The 21,971-nt window shown below is 39.4% G+C and overlaps 1 protein-coding gene across 7 annotated transcripts in view; it reads left to right on the top strand.

Moving 5' to 3' along the window:
* The window catches only part of LOC144308047 (uncharacterized), a 404,506-nt gene that overhangs the window by 311,931 nt on the left and 70,604 nt on the right, over window positions 1-21,971 (top strand). For all 7 annotated transcript variants that reach the window (XM_077888199.1, XM_077888194.1, XM_077888198.1 and 4 more), the window contains one exon: window positions 8,532-8,650. The gene's annotated coding sequence lies outside the window, so the exon portion shown is untranslated. The remainder of the gene's footprint in view (window positions 1-8,531; window positions 8,651-21,971) is intronic.

A 21,971-nucleotide genomic window follows, 5' to 3' on the forward strand; every position in this document is an offset into this window, starting at 1 on the left:
ACTCAGCTCCCAAATGGACTCACAAAGAGGAGGACAATTTGTCAGTTCTGAAATAATTTGTAATATAGATGATCTTGGGAAACAAAGACCGCATGAAGCTAACATGTCAATCTGTACGTCTGGAAGATAACTCTTCGCAAAGGATTTAGCAAAACACATTAAGATTCTGGCATTGCTACTTCTAAGAAGACGTGAGCGGAAAGTGGCTTTTTTGTTTTGTCTGATCAGGATAAGCTGCAGCGGTCATCAGGTTCCCAATCTCTCCTCCCAGTCACTGTCTCCCTCTCCGGTTCTTCCCTTGATTAAATGAAGTTGGCTACACTCTGATGGGCCATGGAGATTAATTCCGGATATGTGCAGAATCCACCTGGCAAACCCGATAAAGGCAGCTTCCAAGAGTGGAAACGGAACAAAGCATGAATAATAACATAGGAGGATTTACAAAGGACAAAAATATGGGCCGCCATTTGAAAGTGACAGTAATTACTTAAGTAAATGTCAAAGCTTGAAAGAAACAAGAGGAAGACAAGTCATGAATATTTAAAGTTGAAACATGCCATTCTATTGATGTGCCATTTGGAAAGAGATCCTTCTTATGTTAGCTCAGGTAGTGTGTTTTGGAAGTGGTGTACAGCCTATCTATCTTTATAATGGGCAAACTGACTTATAATTGACATGGAATCCACATACGTTTCACCCAGTCCCTTAGTGCCTCGATGCTCAGAGGGCTGCTGTGGACTAGCAGCATTGGCTTTAGCTGGGAAGTTGCCATAAATGCAGAATCACAGGCCCCGTGGCCGACCTACTGACTCAGAACTCGCATTTTCACAAGACCCCCAAGTGGTTTGTGTGTATTAAAGTTGGAGATGCCCAGCCTCAGAACGTTTTCAAATGGCATCTTTTTAGTGATTGTTCCAATCCCCTACATTTAGAATGCTTTAGTGGATGGTAGAAGGGTTGCAGTTGTCTCAGAGAATACAGCAAATAAATAATTTGCTAACCTATCTGGTCTGGTCATGAATCAACATGTAGATTCCTAACTGTTCAATCATGGTAATTTATAAGAGAGCCTTTGGAGAATATATAATCCCACAGGGGTTCACAGATTAGGTTTCAGGAACCAACGTCTGCAAATTATTAATGCATCAAATAAAGAATTCCTGCTGCATAAAAACAGTCTTCAATCTCCTTATTTAAAAAAAAAAACATTTGCGTAGCATTTTCTTAAAATAAATTTAGATCCCAAACACTGCTGAGAAGGTTACCAAAAGATTTATGACCTCAGACAGGACCCTGAATCAAATCAGTATCAATGAAAGTACAATGTATTCATAATTGTCAACTATTAGACCTGGTAATCACTTTCAAAATAAACTAGTACACCACCACCCTATTTTCACCATGTGAAGATAAATCCCCACATGGTGAAATGACATGTTCAAGACTTCAAATATAATTGATGATAGAGCCAGAATTATAGGTCCAGTCTTATGAATCAAATCAGTGCTATTTCTCTGCTCGACAGGCATCTGTGTGATCTGCATGATGACTGAGTCGTGCAAGTGTAAAAAGCCCTCAGAGTTTCCTGTCTCCAATTGCATCATCCAGCGCATTCAGCAATGCTTTTACCTGCTCATTTGGAAATGGTTATTTTTAAATGAATTTCAAAGGCAGTGTCCAAAAATAAAAAAGGGGGTGTAGCCCTTTAAAAATAGACCGGTTTCAAAAGGAGCCAGGTTCCTGTTTGAATGGTTAATAGATAATCTTAAGCATGTGATTGAAGTCAGCATTTATAAAAATTATGCATGCCAATGGAAGCTTCTTTAAAAAAATAAAAAGAAGAGGTGTGATCTCTTGATGAGTAAATTACTTTGAGTAAATTACTTTCTCACCCTGAGACCCGGAAAGTCACAATGAGGCCTGCTATTTTTCCCCTCGCCTTTGCCGACTAGAGAGGAGGACATAGGGAAGTTAGAAGGGCAAGGAAGTTCTCACCCCTGAGCAGCGAGAGCGTGTGTACCGAATATACACCTAGCAGAGGGAGATGAGAAAGCCAACGTGCTGCTCCAACATCTCAAGAGAAACACTAGGAAAAGACTCATAATAAACTACTTTATTCAACTTTCAAAGACAAACTGGAGTTAAAATAAGATCATAGTTAAGTTTGGTGTTAAATTTGGTATTACTTTTCCCTAATCACCAATGAGTATCTCATTAGTATGTTTTATTCCCTTCAAGAATTTTTATACTTTAAATGAATAAATGAGATAAATTATATGCTAATCTATAATATTAGCTACCTTCAACAAGAGTAAGCCCTAACCACATCAGCAAGGAACTGTTTTTGTTCCCCTGGTGGTACTTACCTAAAATCCAGTATAAAGGGATTACTGACTTCCTAAGGACTAGTCTTTTAAATTATTTGTAACAAAATATTAAAATGAAACTCTTGGTTTGGGCTGAGAGACTGGAGAACAAAACTAGCATTGGCAACAATTCCCACATTCCACAGTAAGGAGCCCCACCACTTCTGCAGGGCCTGAAAAGGAGGAATCAGAAACCCCAGTGAGTTACCTTACAGTCTGGCTCTCACCCCAAGGACCTGGCCTCTCACTTTTGCTTTGGTCTCCCACACATTAATCCGTTGTTCCCAAAAATGAAATTCGTGACTCAGTCAGCCTTAACCAGGACACATGTACATTAGAATCAACTACGGAATGATTTCATTCGGTTGCTTTGGTGGGGAGCTGGGTACCTGTCGTTTGAGAAAATATCACAATAATTCTGAAATGAGCTCTAGTAGAGAACCCCGGCCTTAATCCAAATGCAATGAAACTCTGAATGTGGTTTCTCTGGTAACACAACAAAGGGAGTTTTTTTTTAACTTTTTATTTAAATTCCAGTTAGTTAGCATGCAGTGTAATATTAGTTTCAGGTGTAGAATTTACTGAGCCCACACTTACAACACCCAGTGCTCAGCACAGCAAGTGCCTTCCTTCATCCCCATCACCTGTTTCCCCCATCCCCCCACCTCCTCCTCTCTGATGACCAGTAGCTTGTTCTCTGTTGTTAAGAGTCTGTTTCTTGGTTTGCCTCTTTTTCTTCCCCCATGTTCATTTGTTTTGTTTCTTAAATTCCACATATGAGTGAAACCATATGGTATTTGTCTTTCTCTCACTGACTTATTTCACTTAGCATAATATTCTCTAGCTCTGTCCATATTGCTGCAAATGGCAAGATTTCATTCTTTTTTATGGCTGAGTAATACTGCATTTTATATATGTGGTATATATATATAGTATATATACATATACTCCACACATCTTATTTATCCATTCATCAGTCAGTGGACATTTGGGTTCTTCCCATAATTTGGCTATTGTTGATAATGCTTCCATAAACATCAGGGTTGCATGCATCCAAAGGGAGATTTTTATTTATTTTTTTTTTCAAAGGGAGATTTTTGAAGAGAGAATGTCTTTGTAGCATTCTTCTTTTTTTAATTTATTTTTTATTGGTGTTCAATTTGCCAACATATAGAATAACACCCAGTGCTTGTCCCGTCAAGTGCCCCCCTCAGTGCCCGTCACCCAGTCACCCCCACCCCCCGCCCACCTCCCTTTCTACCACCCCTTGTTCGTTTCCCAGAGTTAGGAGTCTCTCATGTTCTGTCTCCCTCTCTGATATTTCCCACTCACATTTTCTCCTTTCCCCTTTATTCCCTTTCACTATTTTTTATATTCCCCAAATGAATGAGACCATATAATGTTTGTCCTTCTCCGATTGACTTATTTCACTCAGCATAATACCCTCCAGGTCCATCCACGTCGAAGCAAATGGTGGGTATTTGTCGTTTCTAATGGCTGAGGAATATTCCATTGTATCCATAGACCACATCTTCTTCATCCATTCATCTTGCAATGGACACTGAGGCTCCTTCCACAGTTTGGCTATTGTGGACATTGCTGCTAGAAACATCGGGGTGCAGGTGTCCCAGCGTTTCACTGCATCTGTACTTTGGGGTAAATCCCCAGCAGTGCAATTGCTGGGTCGTAGGGCAGATCTATTCAAACAGTGTTGTCTCCCACTTTTGTCAAAATGGACAAGAAGTTGTGGTAGATTGATAAATAATGAATCATGCCCCTCAGAAGTCTTGTCCTGGGTAATCCTCTGCCACTTGGACTCTGGACTTAGCCACGTGCCTTGCTTTGGCCAGTGGAATATCAGCAAATGCAATTCAAGTGGAGGCTTGATGCCTCCACACATGTGTGTGCATTGGGTTTTTCCCTCCCAGAACCCTGAGGCCATAATGGAGAAGCAGACATGAAAGACCATGTGAAGGGAGAGGCCCAGCCATCCAAGCAGAGCCACCAGCAGTGAGCTCTCATTAGGGCAGTGCAACTGCACAGTCAAGCCATAGATCCGGTGGGAAGTAATACATTATTGCTGTTCTAAGCTACTGTATTTGGGGATGGCTTGTATGCAGAAATACATGATCGAAACACAATGTAAGGAAATTGTTCACTACACCCACTTGAAAAAGCAACTAATTAGCAAATAGATAAAAATGTAAGTTTTTGGTGGTGAATATAGCATAATGTATAGAGATGTTGTGTCGCTATGTTGTATACCTGAAACTAACATAGTGTTGTGTGTAAACTTATACTAAAAAATAAGATGTGAGCTTTAAAGTTGATCTAAGAGAAGATATCCAAACTTTGAGTGAATTTACATCTCTACATAACAGATTCCCAAAGAATTAATAAATGAAACAATATGCACACACATAAACACACACCCCTCTCATTCATAGATTTTCCTGTTTTAACTCTTTAATGACTATACAACTCTCTGACTTCTAGTCTTTTATAAGATCATACAGAATTTCCATGTTGAATGTTTTTAGTATGAAAGGGGCCCCCAGATATCATTTAATATGTGTATGTTTTTTTGTTTATTTTTATTTTTATTTATTGATGATAGTCACACACAGAGAGAGAGAGAGAGAGAGAGAGAGAGGCAGAGACACAGGCAGAGGGAGAAGCAGGCTCCATGCACCGGGAGCCTGATGTGGGACTCGATCCCGGGTCTCCAGGATCGCGCCCTGGGCCAAAGACAGGCGCTAAACCGATGCGCGACCCAGGGATCCTAATATGTGTATGTTTATGTGTGTGTGTGCATCCAGAAAGGTCAAGTTATTTACTAAGGCCACTTAACTAATTAGTAGTATTTAAAATTTCAAGTCTGGTAATTTTGAGTTAAACCTTCTCTTTGCTCTCTATGTTGTTTAAACTGACAAACGTGTTCTCGGAGATGTCAAGCAGAGAGAGTACCAAGCAATATGAGAAACCACAGGAAAACCGTGGGTACATTTTTCTGGCATGTTAATTTTACTTGATAGAATTTACTCTGATGCCATTTTTCAAGTTAAGCAAATATAAATATACTGTGCAAATGTAATATTCACAGAAGCCTTAGTTCAAAAAAATAATAAGCCTGCTAGTTCCCTGAGAATAGATTTCTTAATTTTTGTTTTTTGCCACAATGGGTACTTTGGTAGAATATTTTAGAAGCAGTACACTAGGCTGATATCCCTTTGCTTCTGGTGATCTCTCATTATCATCATGGAAGAGAAAGAATTGCATGTGGAGAGGCATTGGAATTGTGAACTTTTCCTTGATAAGTCACTTGTCTACAAAGCATACATGTAGGGACTTGAACCAATTAGATGATCAGTGTGCAACACTGTATATAGATTATCATAAACCATAAATCATTGCTTATTAAACATCCACATTTGTTTCAAGTACCTAAGAAAGGTCTGTGGTTTTCACACTCAGAGATTCTGTTGTAACTAGACTTGGGCGGGACACAGGCACTGGAATTTTTTAACAGCCCTCTACACTTTTTTTCTTACCATTAGGGCAACATGTTTACCATTATACTAGATACTGAAAACAAGAGATCTTCAATTTGTTTATTGTCTTAGAATTGGGTCTTGTTTTCCAAATCTATTTTATAATCTTTCAAATCTTGATAATTAATACACAGGGTAAAAAAATCACTGACAGTTTCCTTTTTATTGAGAATGTCTTTGTACTAGTAGTGAGTGAGGCTAGAAAGTCAAGTCAACAAGTTTAACTTGTGGGGGCCTCTGGGTGGCTCAGTCAATTGAGTGTCTGCCTTCGGCTCATGTCATGATCCCAGGGTCCTGGGATGGAGCCCCACATCGGGCTCCCTGCTCAGCAGGGAGTCTGCTTGTCCGTCTTCCTCTGCCCCTCCCCTCCACTTGTGCGCTGTCTCACTCTGTCTCTCTCTGTCTCTGTCTCTCTCTCTCTCTCAAATAAATAAAATATTTTTTAAAAAAGAAGTTTAACTCCTCATGACCCATCTTAAATATCAGCCATGTCTTGAAGATGCCCAGATGGTCTCTATCTTAATTTTGTTTTCTACAATGCCCTCAATGTTATCGTTCTAAAGAAACACACATTGTATTTTGATTGCCCGTCTCACAAATGATTAATGTCTGTACCTTTATTGAGAAAGTCTCAATTTCTCGGTCCTATATTTAAAGCCGTTACTGAGAACCAAATTATTCTCCATACCAAAGCCAATAGCCCAATACACCAGTCCTATTGATATTCTGAACTATGTGCTACACTTCCACTATCTGTAGTTTTGCCAAGAATTTCCTTCTTTTCTCTCTCTCTCCCTCTTCATGCTTCAAAGCTCTAGGCAAATGCTACCACCTCCATTAAAATATCATCAGAATGAGTAGTTCTTCTACCTTCCCAGCATTGATTCACAGCACAACCAGCATTTGCTGCCCTATGGTTTTCATTACAGATATTTATGTGTCTGCCTTCCCACAAGAAGATGATAACCATAGAAAGAAACAGACAAAGGCAATTAGGGGAGAATATTTATCAATCACTTATTTTTTGCCAGCTGCTAAGCTACGTGCTTTCTGTATTTCATACTTAACTTCTGACAACTCTACCAGGTAGGTTCAATCATAAGCTCCATTTTATAGATACAGAAACTGAGGCTTAGAGAGTTGAAATAGCTCACTCCAAGATTAAATAAGCAAGAAAGCTGCAGCTCTAACTTCGATTCATCTCAAACCAGGGTTCAAACTTTTAGCCACTGTGCTCTGCTACTTTGGGTCAACTCCCGATATCCAGGATAATTTTTTATTCATAGAAACTCCAGAAAGTTTATTAAATTAGAGACTTGGAAAGAGATAAAATTTACTCCATTGGCGATATAAACCACCACAACGTTTTCCCACAGACAGACTTATCATACATGTTGTGCACTTCAAAATACAGGCTGAGTTATCTTGGTTGGCATGAGAATGGCAGATGGATAGGTTTCAATAAATGTATGTAATGGGCACAATCAAGTCTGACACAGGCAGGGGCCTTGAGAGAGACCCTTCAATGGCCTTATATAAACTCTCTCTTCCCACAAGACGTATTTAGGTAGGAGGTTAGTTAAATAGACTAAGAGAGTGTGTGTATTTGTGAAGGGCAAACAGTGAGGTCATCCCCTGTTTGGGAAACTCAATTATCCATGTTTGATGTTCCTCCCCTGAGTGCAACATGCTGACCCTAATTGGAATTGCTAGAATTTCCGCATTGGCATTCAAAACATGTTGGGCATATATAACCCCTACCATCACTCTGAGGAAATCAGACTTGGGAGAGATACTGGACAGATCGTTGGTCTCTTCTGCATGTGGCATTCGAACAGGCCATCTGTCATTTATAGTCATGACAATGAACCATGACACCTCTCAGTGCCAGATGTGCTAATTTAGGATTTGAGGGAGAATTACTACTGAACACTGCCATGAGGAGGAAAGGACTTTGGAATAAGTTGTGAGAGGGAAAATCGTCTGAAATTGAGCTGTTTAATGTGTGTTTGTAGAATCTCCATGTGCGATTACAATCAAACCACCTGAAAACAGGGACATTTAGCTTTATGACATCTTAGTACCCTTTAGCTAAATTGTTGTGCTTCCAAAGTAAGTAAATACTTCACAGAATAAAACCACAGAAATAATCCTTCAAGGTTAGTGCCGTCCAATGCAGTAGCCACTTGCCACACGTGATGAATATTTTGGAATTTGGCTAGTCTGAATGGAGATGTGCTGCAAGTGTAAAATACTAGCTTTCAAAGACCCTGTATGGAAAAAAGATGTAAAATAACTAATTAATGATGTTTTATATTGATAACAAGTTGAAATAATAATATTATTGCTCTATTGGGTTAAATGAAAGAATAAAATCAATTTCACTTTTTTTTTTTTACTTTTTTCGTGTGGCTACTAGAAAATTTAAACTTTCTTAATATATAATCCATATATTTACATATAATATAAATATAATTCAAGTTCTGTTTCTGTTGGACAGCTATGGTCTAGATAAAAGGATCTGATTCCAGCAATAGCCTGGGTTTTAACCCTGGTTTCATCGAGGACTAACTGTATGTCTCTGGGCAAACTGTTGGCCTGCTCTGTTCCTCAGGTTGCCTCGTCTGGAAATGGTGATCATGATACCTCATAAGGCTTCTGAGAAGATGAAACAAGGTCATGTCCACAAAATGCTCCACCCTGTGCATGGCTCGTGGTGAGAGCTCAGTAAAGGTAAGGAATGTTTTAAGCTTTCAGGAGTGGCTTAGACACTGATCATCTCCCTGCCAAGAACACTTGTGTGGTTCTTTTTGCCCCCAGGACTCTAAGCAGGTCAGCATGGCTAAAAGGAAGAACCCACAAAGGCTGACCCCTCCCCAGCTCTCCAGCCTCCTGTCCTACTACACTCCACCTGCGAATTAACCTGCTGCATTCCACTGTAGCTTCTTCAACACACCACATTCTTAGTTGCTTCTGCAGTTTTGACATTGTTAACTCTGCCTCCCAGGTCTATTCTTCCCCTCTCTCGGCCTGCAGAATTCCTTCAGCACCTTTCCCAAGGTTACTTCCTTTGGAAAGCTCTCTCTCATGTTCACTTTCACACTGCAATCTTGAAGAGTTACACGTTGTACAAATGTTCCTGGTACATATGTCTGTTATTGAAAATGTCATACTACATTGTAGTTAGAGGTATACCTGTCAGCCTCCCTCACTCAACCGTGATTTTCTTGAATAACCACACTGTGTGTGTGTGTGTGCATGCCCATAACCTAGCACAATTCTCAGCTTGCATTAGAGTCACAGTACAGGTTTGCCAAACTCTTTTTTTAAAGACTCATTTATTTTAGAGAGAGTGAGCACACAGTCGAGGGGCGGGGGGGCAGAGGGAGAGGGAGAGAGAGTCTTAAGCACATTCTGTGCTGAGTGCAGAGCCCGATGCGGGGCTCGATCTCACAACTGTGAGAACATGACGTGAGCTGAAACCAGCAGTGAAGACACTTAAACTGACAGAGCCACCTTGCTGAGCTCTTGATACAAACTGGGCTCACCTATTGGTGGAGTGGTTAATTCTCTGCTAGTGTGATTTGTAGATTCCTAAAATTCCCTCTAACCCCCAAACATATCTCATTTTGCTTTCTATATTTTCCAGCTGTCATGCTCTCTGTGACTAATCCTGACCAATGCAGCCTGAGTAGAGGTGTATCACATCCAGTCCCAGGAAACTAAGAGCAGGTTATCTATTCCATCCTCTCTCATACTTAGATCCACACCGCTAGATGTAAAGGACCCTAAAATGTCAGAGTTGCAAAATAAAAGTCACTAGTCCCTGAGTCAGCATTTGGAAGAAAGGAAGGCAAGAGAAGCCCCCGACCCACATGAATCTGTTCCCTGAATGAGGTATCTGCCTTTACTGTGTGAATGCACTGAAATTTAGAGGTTTCTACAGCAGAACTTTGCTCATCCTAACTAATAAACCCAGGATAGGAAACATAACTAGAAAATTTCATCCCCATGATATTCTCTTAATTGCAAATGCTCTTAGGAAGAGGAGTAATACATGAAACTAATGCACTCTGGTGGGATCCCTGGGTGGCGCAGCGGTTTGGTGCCTGCCTTTGGCCCAGGGTATGATCCTGGAGACCCTGGATCGAATCCCACATCGGGCTCCCTGCATGGAGCCTGCTTCTCCCTCTGCCTATGTCTCTGCCTCTCTCTCTCTCTGTGACTATCATGAATAAATAAATAAAATCTTAAAAAAAAAAAAAAAGAAACTAATTCACTCTGGTAATCGTAGATTCGCCTTCTTCCCAGCAAAATCCAAGAAACAGATCTTAGATTTTTAAGGAGCCGAAAAGGGGGTTTCTGAGGGGTGATGATTGGGAAGAGGGCATGGGAAGGAATAGCTTGGGATTTCCAGACACCAGAAACAGTCATCATCTAGTTAAGTGGTTAAAAATTATACCAAAGAAAGATAAATTATAAGCCAAAAGGAATTAGTATGCATCACCCGGCTCACTCAGATATATGGTACTGCTTCCTTCTATTTTATTTTATGCTAGATAAAGCTGAGCAGTTGTATAAATAGAAATGACTGGAGCCTTTACGTCTAATAGCCGAACTCATTTTTATGTCTTTTTTGGCCTCTTGATAAAGCTAAAGGATAAAGTCTTTTTTAGAAAGCTTTTATTTTGGATCTGTTAGGCTGTTCTACTCTAAAATGTCATCAATATTCTTTAAGGTATCAAAACCAATTTTAGCAAAAAGCCCCAGGAGTTGACTGTTGCTGGTCTCATAATGGATATCAATTTTTTAAACTGAAAACAACTAAGATATCCTAAAAGCAAAAACAATAACAACCAAAAACAAAACAAAACAAAACAAAAAAACCATAAACCAGCCGACTTTCCTCCCCCAAACAATGGGCTTCATGCTTTTATCACTTCCCACAGTTGTACCCATTCTTCTGAGTTATGAGAGCCCTATCTGAACTGTGGCAATGATAAAATCTTTTTCATCTGGGACTTCTCACATTTCCCAACTCATTTGCCCTGGCCAGAGGAGAGTTTAACCGTAAAACCAAATCAAGATTCACATTTTGATTCCAACAAGCCATATTGACGCGCATGTATATACATACGCATTTGCCAGCTGTCTTCTACATTTTCCAAATCTTTCTATCCTAGGCATACTATTTTTCCAACATGGTTCTGAGGTAAAAAAAATTTGGCCTGGCCTGAAGAGAAGGCCTGCCCTTCGCCCCGTTTTCTGGGAGGTAATCTCCGGGCTCTTATAATGTGCCTGATAGGAGTGTCTTTGTTTGCCTGGGTGCCTTGAGTCGTACTGAATAATCTAGCAAGTGATTTAGGATGAGGGCTGGCCATACCAGAAAAACTGATGTTGTGACATAGGATGTGCACTTTGGGTCATGTGATGGCAGTTGGCCTAGAGACTAAGATCAACCATGTGGGCAATGAAATAATTGATCGTGGTTATATAATGGACTCTCAATAAAAACTCCAGACTCTGAGGTTTGAGTTAGCTTCCTTGGTTGGCAGTACTCCATATGCAGTACTCACATATCGATACCTGGAAAGTAACATATCCTAACTCCACAGGGAGAGGACAATAGAAGTTTTGTGTTTGGAACCTTCTGGACTCAGCTCTATGCACTTCTTCCCTTGACTAGTTTTAGTCTGTATCCTTTCCCTATGATAAACCATAACCACGAGTATAATGGCTTTCAGTGACCTCTGTGAGTCCTAGTGAACTATTGAAACTGAGGGTGCTTTGAGGAGCCCCCTGAAACGTAGGGCTGGTGTCAGAAACGAAAGCAGCCTTGGAGACTACACCCTCCAACTTCGTATTTTGGCCTAAACTCTTCACAGCGATAAAATGTAATTGGCAAAGCATTTGGGGGCAGAAAAATCCAGGTTCAAGGGCAGGGCCCACCCGTCACTTACCAGGGTGTGAAAGTGAACAATTTATTTACTCTCTCTGCCTCATTGTCTTCATCTGTTAAGTAGAAACAATACTATCTACATATAAGACAGTTACTACAAAAATTAAATAAGATAATGTATATGGAATGTCTAAAAACTGTGAAGTTTTATACAAATGTGTCCTTGTCTTGGAAATTATTCCATGTGAAATCAGGCTCCCTTGGATTTACCACTAACTCAAAATTATTTTTTTTTCTTAACACAAACTGTTTTCAAATTATGAGTGTTACATATATGTAATCTCATATCTTATTTCAAGCTTATAATGCACTTAGAAGGAAAGAACATTAATCATTTACTGCAATTATAGGGTATAAACCCCCATATGTAATAAAACAAATATTCCAGTAAAATTAGATATTCCGATTACAGGTATTAGAGGGAAGCCATACAGCCATCAATAACGACATCTAAACTTGTGCAATTATCTCTAGATTTAAAATCTTTATAAACATTTTGACCTGTCCCAGTAATTTTCAGAATTTTTAATATTACCTCATTTTGTAGCAACTTGAAACTAAAAAGAGTGATGTGACCCAAAGCTTCATTTTTCATTTGTTAAACAAATAATTATTGGGCAGTAACTATCTGTTGTGCAATGCACTATTTTAGGCATTGTACTGTTCTACACTGATGGACAGGAAAAGATGCTTGCTCTCATGAAGCTTACATTTTAGGGATTCTGGTTTCATAAGTTTACCATGTAGCTATATATCGTAGAGGTGGTGTTGACAGGATTCTAATGTGGCCTTTCTGAAAACTAGTTTTGTGCATTTTCTTTTTTATCATTCTACTTCAGTATGTAACTAATATAGAGTTCATTTTCCACATGTTGGCAGACCATATCTTTTATTTGTAGTTCAATTTATTTATTTTTTTTTATTTTTTATTTATTTATGATCATCACAGAGAGAGAGAGAGGCAGAGACACAGGCAGAGGGAGAAGCAGGCTCCATGCACCGGGAGCCTGATGTGGGATTCGATCCTGGGTCTCCAGGATCGCGCCCTGGGCCAAAGGCAGGCGCCAAACCGCTGCGCCACCCAGGGATCCCTGTAGTTCAATTTATACAATGAAAGAAAGTCTGTGATTTCTGACAAGAAACAGAGAAATTAAAAAGTCTGTATCTTCATAAATCCCATCAGGCTGTAAATGAAAAAATAGTTTTTGAACCAAGAGGAAATTACTATTTTTTATAGTCCCAAATTAGTAGAAATATATACAACATTCCTGGGGTACCTCACCCTTCTCCCCTCTGGTGACCATCAGTTTGTTTTCCGTAGTCAAGAGTCTGTTTCTTGCCTCTCTCTCTCTCTTTTTTCCCCTTTCCCTTGTTTGTTTTGTGTCTTAAATTCCACATATGAGTAAAATCATATGGTATTTATCTTTCTCTGACTTATTTTGCTTAGCATAGTGCTCTCTAGCTCCAGCTGTGTAATTGCAAATGGCAAGTTTTTATTCTTTTTAATGGCTGAGTAATATTCCACTGTGCATATACATCACATCTTCTTTATCCATTCATCAGTCGATGGACACTTGAGCTGTTTCCATAATTTAGCTATTATAAATAATGCTGCTACAAACATTGGAGTGCATATATCCTTTTGAATTAGTACTTTTATATTCTTTGGGTAAATACCTAGTAGTGCAATTGCTGGGTTGTAAGTTAGTTCTATTTTTAGCTTTTTGAGGAACCTCCATACTGTTCATTGGAGTGACTGTACCAGGTTGCATTCCCACCAATGGTGCAAGAGGGTTTCCCTTTCTGCACATCTTCATCAACACCTGTTTTTTCTTGTGCTGTTGATTTTAGCCATTCTGACAGATGTGAGATGACATCACACTGTAGTGGGTTTTTTTTTTTTAAGATTTTATTCATGAGAGACAGAGAGAAAGAGAGGCAGAGACACAGGCAGAGGGAGCAGCAGGCTCAATGCAGGGAGCCCGATGTGGGACTCCATCCCGGGTCTCCAGGATCACGCCCTGGGCTGAAGGTGGCGCTAAACTGCTGAGCCACCTGGGCTTCCCCACACTGTAGTTTTGACTTGTATTTCCCTGAGGATGAGTGATGTTGAGCATCTTTTCTATCTGAAAGAAATTTGATACCTCCCACCAAAGTCACACATAGCAACATAATTCAGGTATTAATTTACCCATTCTACAATGATTTATGGAACATCTATTATGTGCCGAGAGTGGTGCTGGGTACTAGAAATGCAACAGTATGTGCATGAGGAGCAGCCTCTACCTTCTTGAGTCCTACAATATAGATTGGTAAGACAGAAAAGGCCCTCTAAAGGGAAGGAGAGTGTAAGAGGGAAGCAGGGAAATGGGTTGGAAGTTGAAAAGAGATGAGTGTGGAGACATGGGCATGGGGAGAGAACAGTAAGTGCGAGAGCATAGAAGCACTGGTGTATTCAAGACAGCTCAGAAAGGCTGAGCAGAGTGGGCAAAGGGGAAAGATAATGTGGAACAGGCAAAACAGATTGGCTGCATCTAGATCATGGAAGGCTTCATGAGCCAAGTTTAGGCAACTGGTCTTTGTTATAAAGGATTTAGGAAGCATCAAAGGGTTTAAACGATGCTGATATGACTGTTTGTGTTTATGTAACTGGAGAACAGAGAATGTGCAGGAGGGAAGCAAAACTTCATGGAAGGGACCAGTTAGGAAGCCATGGCAGTGGTCTGGGTCACGAAAAATCATGGCTTGAACCAGGTTAGTGGTATATATGGGGAGAAGATAAAGTTGAGAGACATGTAAGTAGGAAGGTACACAGGACTCAGAAATCAACTGGACGTGGAGGGTGGCTAGCTCAGCTCAGTGGATGGTGGCTCATTCACAGAGATGGGAAACTCTGGAAAAGAAATGTGTGTGTGTGTGTGTGTGTGAGAGAGAGAGAGAGAGAGAATTTAATGACTCCGTTTTGGATTTATGTTTGAGACATCCATGGAGAGACGACATGACTAATGGGAATATGCTAATTTGTAGCTCACATGAGAGGCATAAAAAATTTTCAAACTACCCAAAGAAAGGAAAGTGTTATAGCCACTAAACAAACTGAAGTGGTCCATATTACTCTTTCATTTGAATTATTTGTCCTCTACCTTCTTCCTGTTTTGATAATTGGATACAAATAATCTGCTCAAACTGATAGGCAATAAGAACATTCCCTTGAGTCCATATTTATTGTTTGCCTTTTGAGAGTGTCAATTTGGACTTAATACCATCCACAGGCTCAGCTGATCCCAATTTAGCATAATCATCCCTGACTTTTTGATGTTCAATCTGTCACGGCATGCCTGAGAGGGACCCTTTTAAGGGTCATCATCTCCAGATATTTAAAAACTGTATGCTCACCAAGATATTCCAGGTTCATTTTCAGTCCTCCCAGCCCAAAGAGAGACATGTGGGTACCAGGGAGAGTACATTGTATGATTTTACAAGGAAACTCAAAGCTGAACAACATGACACACGAGCTTCAAACTACTGGCATAAAGCAGAAAAATCACTTTTTCTCCAAAGTCTAGGTATTCAGGTATGCTTTTTACCTTTCTCTAGTGTGAGAATTTACTAATCCATTTTATTTATCCCTTCCAGTAACTTCTGGTATACCCTGCCATATTTTACAACTACAAGACAATGTTCTTGATTTATATTGTTCCAAATTTAGAAGTCTTTATTTTCTCTTCTTTCTCTTTTGCATAAGCATCGTGGAATTGGCACCAAAGTATGAAAGTCTAGATTAGGGGTCAGCAAACTGTAACCCATCAGCCAAATCTGGCTCATTGCCTGATTTTTAAAATAAAACTTTACTGGAATGCATGCAAGCCCATTTGTTTACATGTGGTCTCTGGCTGCTTTTGCACTAAAAGGGCAGAGTTGAGCAGTTGTGATGGAGACTGTCTGGCCCACAAAACCTGAAATGTTTACTATCTGGCCCTTTAAAGCAAAAGTTCACCATCCCCTAGTCTGAATGATCTCCCTTGTCTATACCTGTCACCGTCAATTGTCTAAAAAGAACAAGAAATCCCAATATCCCTCCAAGAGAACACCAAAGAATACAGAGACACAGGCTATCCAGTAATTTAACTAGATTCCCACAACTTTGTCAGCAATAGCATGGAATGGGTCAATACAGATAATTATAAACCTTTAGGGTTTTCCCAAAGCTCTCTGACTTTTCATTGTTATGGGTCAGCATGCCGTGATTTATTATTTATCATGGGGACCTTAATATTGAACTACAACTTTTTAAAGGCCTTGTGTTTATATACATTTAGCAGATTGATTCTGTCAGGAGCCCCAGTTTTTCACCTGCATTCCCCTTCTTGTGTCCATACCCTTTACCACGTGACTTTGCCATTTCTATTACTAAAGAGACAGAAGGTATTTTTCCATCTTTTGTATCTGAGTTGGTCTTGTGACGTGCTTTAGCCAGGAGAATGTGGTGCAGGCAATAGCGTGCCAGTTTTGAGCCTAGTTCTCAAGAAACCTTGTATGTTTCTGCTGTCTCCCTTTTCTCTGCCTCTGCCATAAAAACATACCCAGGAGGATGAAAGATACATGTAGCATATCTGAATCACCCCATTTACCCAAGCCACAGCCAGCCAAGAGCAACTAACAGTGAGCCATTCCACACATGTGAGCGAGCCTAGCCAAGAATGGGAGAGCCACTTGAACCAACCACTCCAAATGTATAAGCAATAAACACTTAATGTTTTATGCTACTGAGGGTTTTTTTGTCATGTAGCGTTACTATGGCAATAGATAACTGACATGAAATATACTGAAATTGTTTATCTCAGTGTTGTACCAGTCTACCTTTTCAAACACCAACCAAAAGTGTTAAAAAATACAACCACATTGATATTGGGAAATTAGAGACACTTATAAAACTTAATCCCAAGAGTTCAGGTAGAGAAATTTCTATAAATTGTCTGTATTTTATAAGTGCCGACTCAGAAAACACTAGCACATTTGGATTATGGCACATTTCATTTGTAATTCTGTAATCATATTACATTTAAATATCCCCAAATCCCTGTACAGTCAATTCCTCCAACATTTTTGGACATATTCCAAAAGTTTTAATCCACATGTAAAACAAATATGAGAATTTAGCAAATTGTAGCTATAGAATATTTTGATGCGATTGTTCAACATTTTGCAGGGATTTTAGCCCTTCTAATGTTTAATTCTGTATATAATTACTACAGACAAGGAATGATCAGTCATTCTTTTCTAGAGAACTTGGTGAATAGGGCATAATAAGATCTCAAAATGTGAGATACAGCTTTCCCAAATCTAAACAGGTCTACTGCATGTTGAAATTCCTACTTGGAAGGAGCCAGAAGCAAGTAATTTATTTTTAATAGTTTGGTAGTCTGTGTGTTTCAGAATTTATGATTTGCAATAATTTAACCGTGTTGGTTGCCTGCTTGCTTGGGATATGGTAAGAGATTTTCATACTCATGTTTAATTAGCATCTGGTTTCAGGTAGAGGCAACATCTGTATCTGAGAGCCACATGGATTCACTTATAGGTCTCCTGAGGTATCATTCTGTTAATAGCTGCCACTCTGTTCAAGGTTGGGGTGGGGGTTTTATCTTAAATCTACCTTGTGAAAGGATTTAATCCCTCTTCCCTTCTGGGGATCTAATATCCTCAAAAATTTCTTATTTGAGCTATATTTCTTGTTTGCCCTTCCCTCTCCCAGGATCCCTTTTAATTTGTCTAAGGAAGCTAGAGAATTTTTCTTCTCAAGTATTTTAAAATCAAATTTCATTTAGCCAAATTTCTCTTGGGGAACTTCCCCAATTTTTTTAATCTTTTTTTTAACTTCCCCAATTTTGAATCACCCTTCATTGAAGGGGTGGGGGTGGAGGCAGAAGCCCTTACCCACAGGTCTCCCCCGCCCCCGTGAACTTTCTTACAGTTTCAAGTCAAAATATTAAATGTTCCAGACAGGAAAGAGTAGTTGATCTTTTCCCAAGATTTTAGATCTGGGCTTTTTGCCAGGGTCTTCTTCTTTATCTCAATTGGTTCTGTCCCAAGAAGGTCATCTTTTCTAAGGCAAATTTTTGTCTGCAAATATCAGTTATTTAACACTTTGGTTGCATTGTCTTGAGACCATTTCAAATCAGAGCATGTCTCATACTGGACAGAATTATAAATATAGTTTTGGCTTCTGAGACATTCTGAGCACTGTATTTCATGAGGTTACATGCACATCTCTTGAACAGAATTTTCACAAAGTAATTATTTTTGTTCATTTTTATTATTGGCAGTTTCGTGTCTTAATTAAAAACTTTGATTTCCACTTTGGAATGTGTCTAGTTCACATAGAAAATTATTTCTGAGATCCAAAATTCTGTATGCCATTAAAAAATTGAGGGTGCTCAAATAACATAGCTCCAAGTTCATAACACTTTTTCAGAAGAGGAATTTTAAAAATCCAAAATACAGATTAGTTTCTATACATGATAAATTCATCATAGTTTAACATAATAGCAAGATTTTCAATGTTATTTTTTCCCCTTCGAGATCTGCCTCCTTGGGTTGGTAACAATAAACCTATTTCATCTCCCTTCTTCCCCTCTCTCATTTAAACCCAATTTTACCTAATAAAAGTCTTTCATCAGTCTGCAGGATGCTTGCTTGGGAGGTACTTCCCTCATGCCAGATGTTACCATTCCTAATGGATCTATTCTAGGGACAGTATCATGATTTCAGTGTCAGTTGTCCTTAACAGCCTCATTTCCTCATTTCCTCATTTCCTCATTTCCTCCCAACACCCTCAGTCCTAGGTAACCATTGATCTTTCTATGTCTATGGACTTGCCTATTTCTGACATCCCTTATAAGTAGATTAATGCAATATGTGATCTTTTGTGACTGGATTATTTTATTTAGCATAATGTTTGCAGGGTTCATGCAAGTAGTAGCATGTATCAATCCTGCATCATTTTGTTTTTTAAAGTAATATTCCATTGTAATGATACATCACATCTGTTTATCCATTTTTTAGGTGATAATGGACACTTGGATTATTTCCACTTTTGGCTATTCTGAATAACACTGCTATGAACATTAGTGTACAAGTTTTTGTGTGGACATATATTTTCATGTCTCTTGTGTATATGCCTAGGGTAGAATTGCTAAGTCACATGATAACTCCATGTTTAGCACTTACAGAATTGCCCGACTATTCTCCAAAGTGACTGTACCATTTTATATTCTCACCAGCAAAGTATAAGGATCGCAATTTCTCTGCATCCTCATCAACACTTATTATTTTCTGTCTTTTTGATTATAGCCATCCTAGTGGGTTTAAAAGTGATATAGCTCATTTTGGTTTTGCTTTTGCAATACAATTTTAATATCTTTATCAGCTACAATTTAGAATGCAAGCACCGAAGTGGATGCAGAAACCTAATAGAACTTCCATAACTTTTGTGGACTTTACTTCAGCTTTGTACTCTTCTGCCTTCCAAGTCCTAAGTCAGCTTGCATTTTCTGAATGGCTTGTGGTTGGGTGGGGCCAAGTGACTAGCTCTGGCCAATGAGTTGTGCACCTGTCACTTCTATGCCAAAGCATTCAACTGCTGGTACAAAACCATCTTTCCCTTCACCTTGACAGTCAACAAATTTCAAGATTGTGACATCCTCGACAGCTTGGGTCATGGGCCAAGGGGACATTCAGCAGAACTGGCCTAGATGCACATGCCATGTGAGTGAGAAACAAACATTTGCTATTAAGAGATGTGGCTTATTTGTTACTGCAGCATAACTGGGCATATCCTGAGTGATAAAGTGACCTTTATTTGTTTAATATCTTGGAGTTCAGCAGATCTGGCAAATCATTTAGCATCTCTAAGACTCAGCCTCCTCCTCTATAACATGAGTGTCATAAATCTACCTCACAAAATTGCTTGAAGTTAGGCAAGGCAATGCATTGTTCAATAATGCTTAGCATAGTGCATGATACATATCAGGTTCTTAGGAAATGATTGTTATTAACACAAGGGAAATGGGTTGAGGACTATAATATTGGAGTTAACTTTATTCAGAAGACGAGTTAGACTTTGAAAGACTAACTCATAGAAGCAAGGAGGCAGGGAAAGGGGTAATAGTTTTTCTTTCAGTAGTTTGTTTGAGCTTTACAGCAAGCCTGCCTAAAAAACATTCTTAGGTACACATGCATGCCATTATTACAGAGTGGGAGGACCTTCTCTTTGGGGGGTCTTGATTTTTCTTCCCAGAAGAAAAGAAATGGCTACAAGATTCTGACTCATTTCACAAAGCACACAATTTGAAATGTAATTACATTTAAAATACGCTGGAAAGTGATTGCATGACTCCAAAATTAAAACTCACTCTTCTGAATAACAGGCAAAGGGGAAAATGACAGAACAGGTTCCCTTGAGAATGTTTAGAACCAATAAAAAAAATATCTTTCTTTACGTGCACACCTTCCTTGAAAAGAATGAGGCAGGGACCTGGTTCAGCTTGACAAGAGACAATAAAAAAAATCAGTTAATACCAGGAGCACCTGGGTGGCTCGGTCGGTTGAGCACATAGGGTGAGGGAAGGAGAATAACATAAACCAGAACAGTCATTTCCACCCACTGGGCATTGTCATGAATTTCCTGTTTCTTGGCTTTATCCCTCTTCTTTTAGATACTTGACTGTTCTTCCTTGTTCTTTAGCTAACTGGCTCTCCTACTTGCCCTGCACTTTAAATATTGATATGCCACAGGTCAACTGTCAGTCTTACTCTTTCCAGATCCTACAACCCTTTCTCAAAGTTCTCATGCTCAGCCATGCTTTTACTTGCCCCCACGGATTGATAACTTCTCCATCTGAGGCCTTGTTTCTGGGTAGATGTTTCTATCTACTTATTGGAAACCTCTCCCTGGATGACCCAGAGTATTTAACCTGCTTTGTTCCTTCTATTTTAAACATTATTCTTTGATCTTTTTCAGCCTACCTCCTTCAGATTTCCTCTTAAACTTTACTTCTTCAAGGTTGTGTTTCTTGAGACTGCGATCCACCTGAATGCACTATCCAAAAACCCTATTGTCTTATGTTAGGCAATTCAGAGCCAATTGTTTTAAATTACACACTTGTGGGACTATTCCATTGTCTCTCTTCCATGCTAGACTTTTTACTCTGTGAAGGCTATCATAACATCTACTCTGATCTTCATCAGATTCCCAGTTCCTAACATCTGGTAGCAACTCAGTAAAAATGTGCTAAATAAATGAATCAGTGATATAAGCTGAACCCCTAATACTCCCCACCTCTCCTGTGCCAATTCATATATTCCTGGATGTAATGAATGTGCCCCCAAATCATCCCATTATTTCAACCAGAACCTGGGAGTCAGCTTTTATAGCACCTTACCCATAACATCTAAACATTTACCAACAGCTATCACTCCTCTTAAATATCTTGAGAATCCAATTTCCCTCTCCCTTGTCACTGCTATTACTGCTTTGTTTAGGTTCTTGTCACTCTTTCTGAATTCATTATCCTCTAATCCTTCTCTATCACTGCAGGACATTTTCTTAAAATGCAAATCTGACCATTTTACTCAGAAACTTAAAACCCTTTACTGGACTCCCTATTGCTTTGAAGATGAAGCTCAGATTCTTAAACCTAATCTACAAAACGTTCCACAATCTGACAAGCTAGTCTCAGCCTTCCTCGCTCTACCCTTTTTCATTCTCCCCTATTCCCTCTGGTCACCCAGAACTCATGATTCCCAAACCTACCTTCCTGCCTTTGCACAGATAGATACTCTTTGCCTAGAATGTTCTCTTACAGATGTTCTTCACTCATCTGACTCTTCACATTTCAAAACAAAGCTTTAAGTTCCCCTCCTCTGGGCAATCTCTCCAAGCTCTCCTGAGTGAAATTTATTGTACTCTCTTCTACACTGCCATGGCAAAGGTATTGAGTGTAGCTCCCACAGTGGTCAGCAATTAGTTTTTATTGTCCTCATCCCTTCCTTGAGATGTGAGCTCCTATAAGCAGAGTCTAGCTCTTATTCACC

Source organism: Canis aureus, chromosome X (genome assembly GCF_053574225.1).
Source record: "Canis aureus isolate CA01 chromosome X, VMU_Caureus_v.1.0, whole genome shotgun sequence".
Classification (NCBI taxonomy): domain Eukaryota; kingdom Metazoa; phylum Chordata; class Mammalia; order Carnivora; family Canidae; genus Canis; species Canis aureus.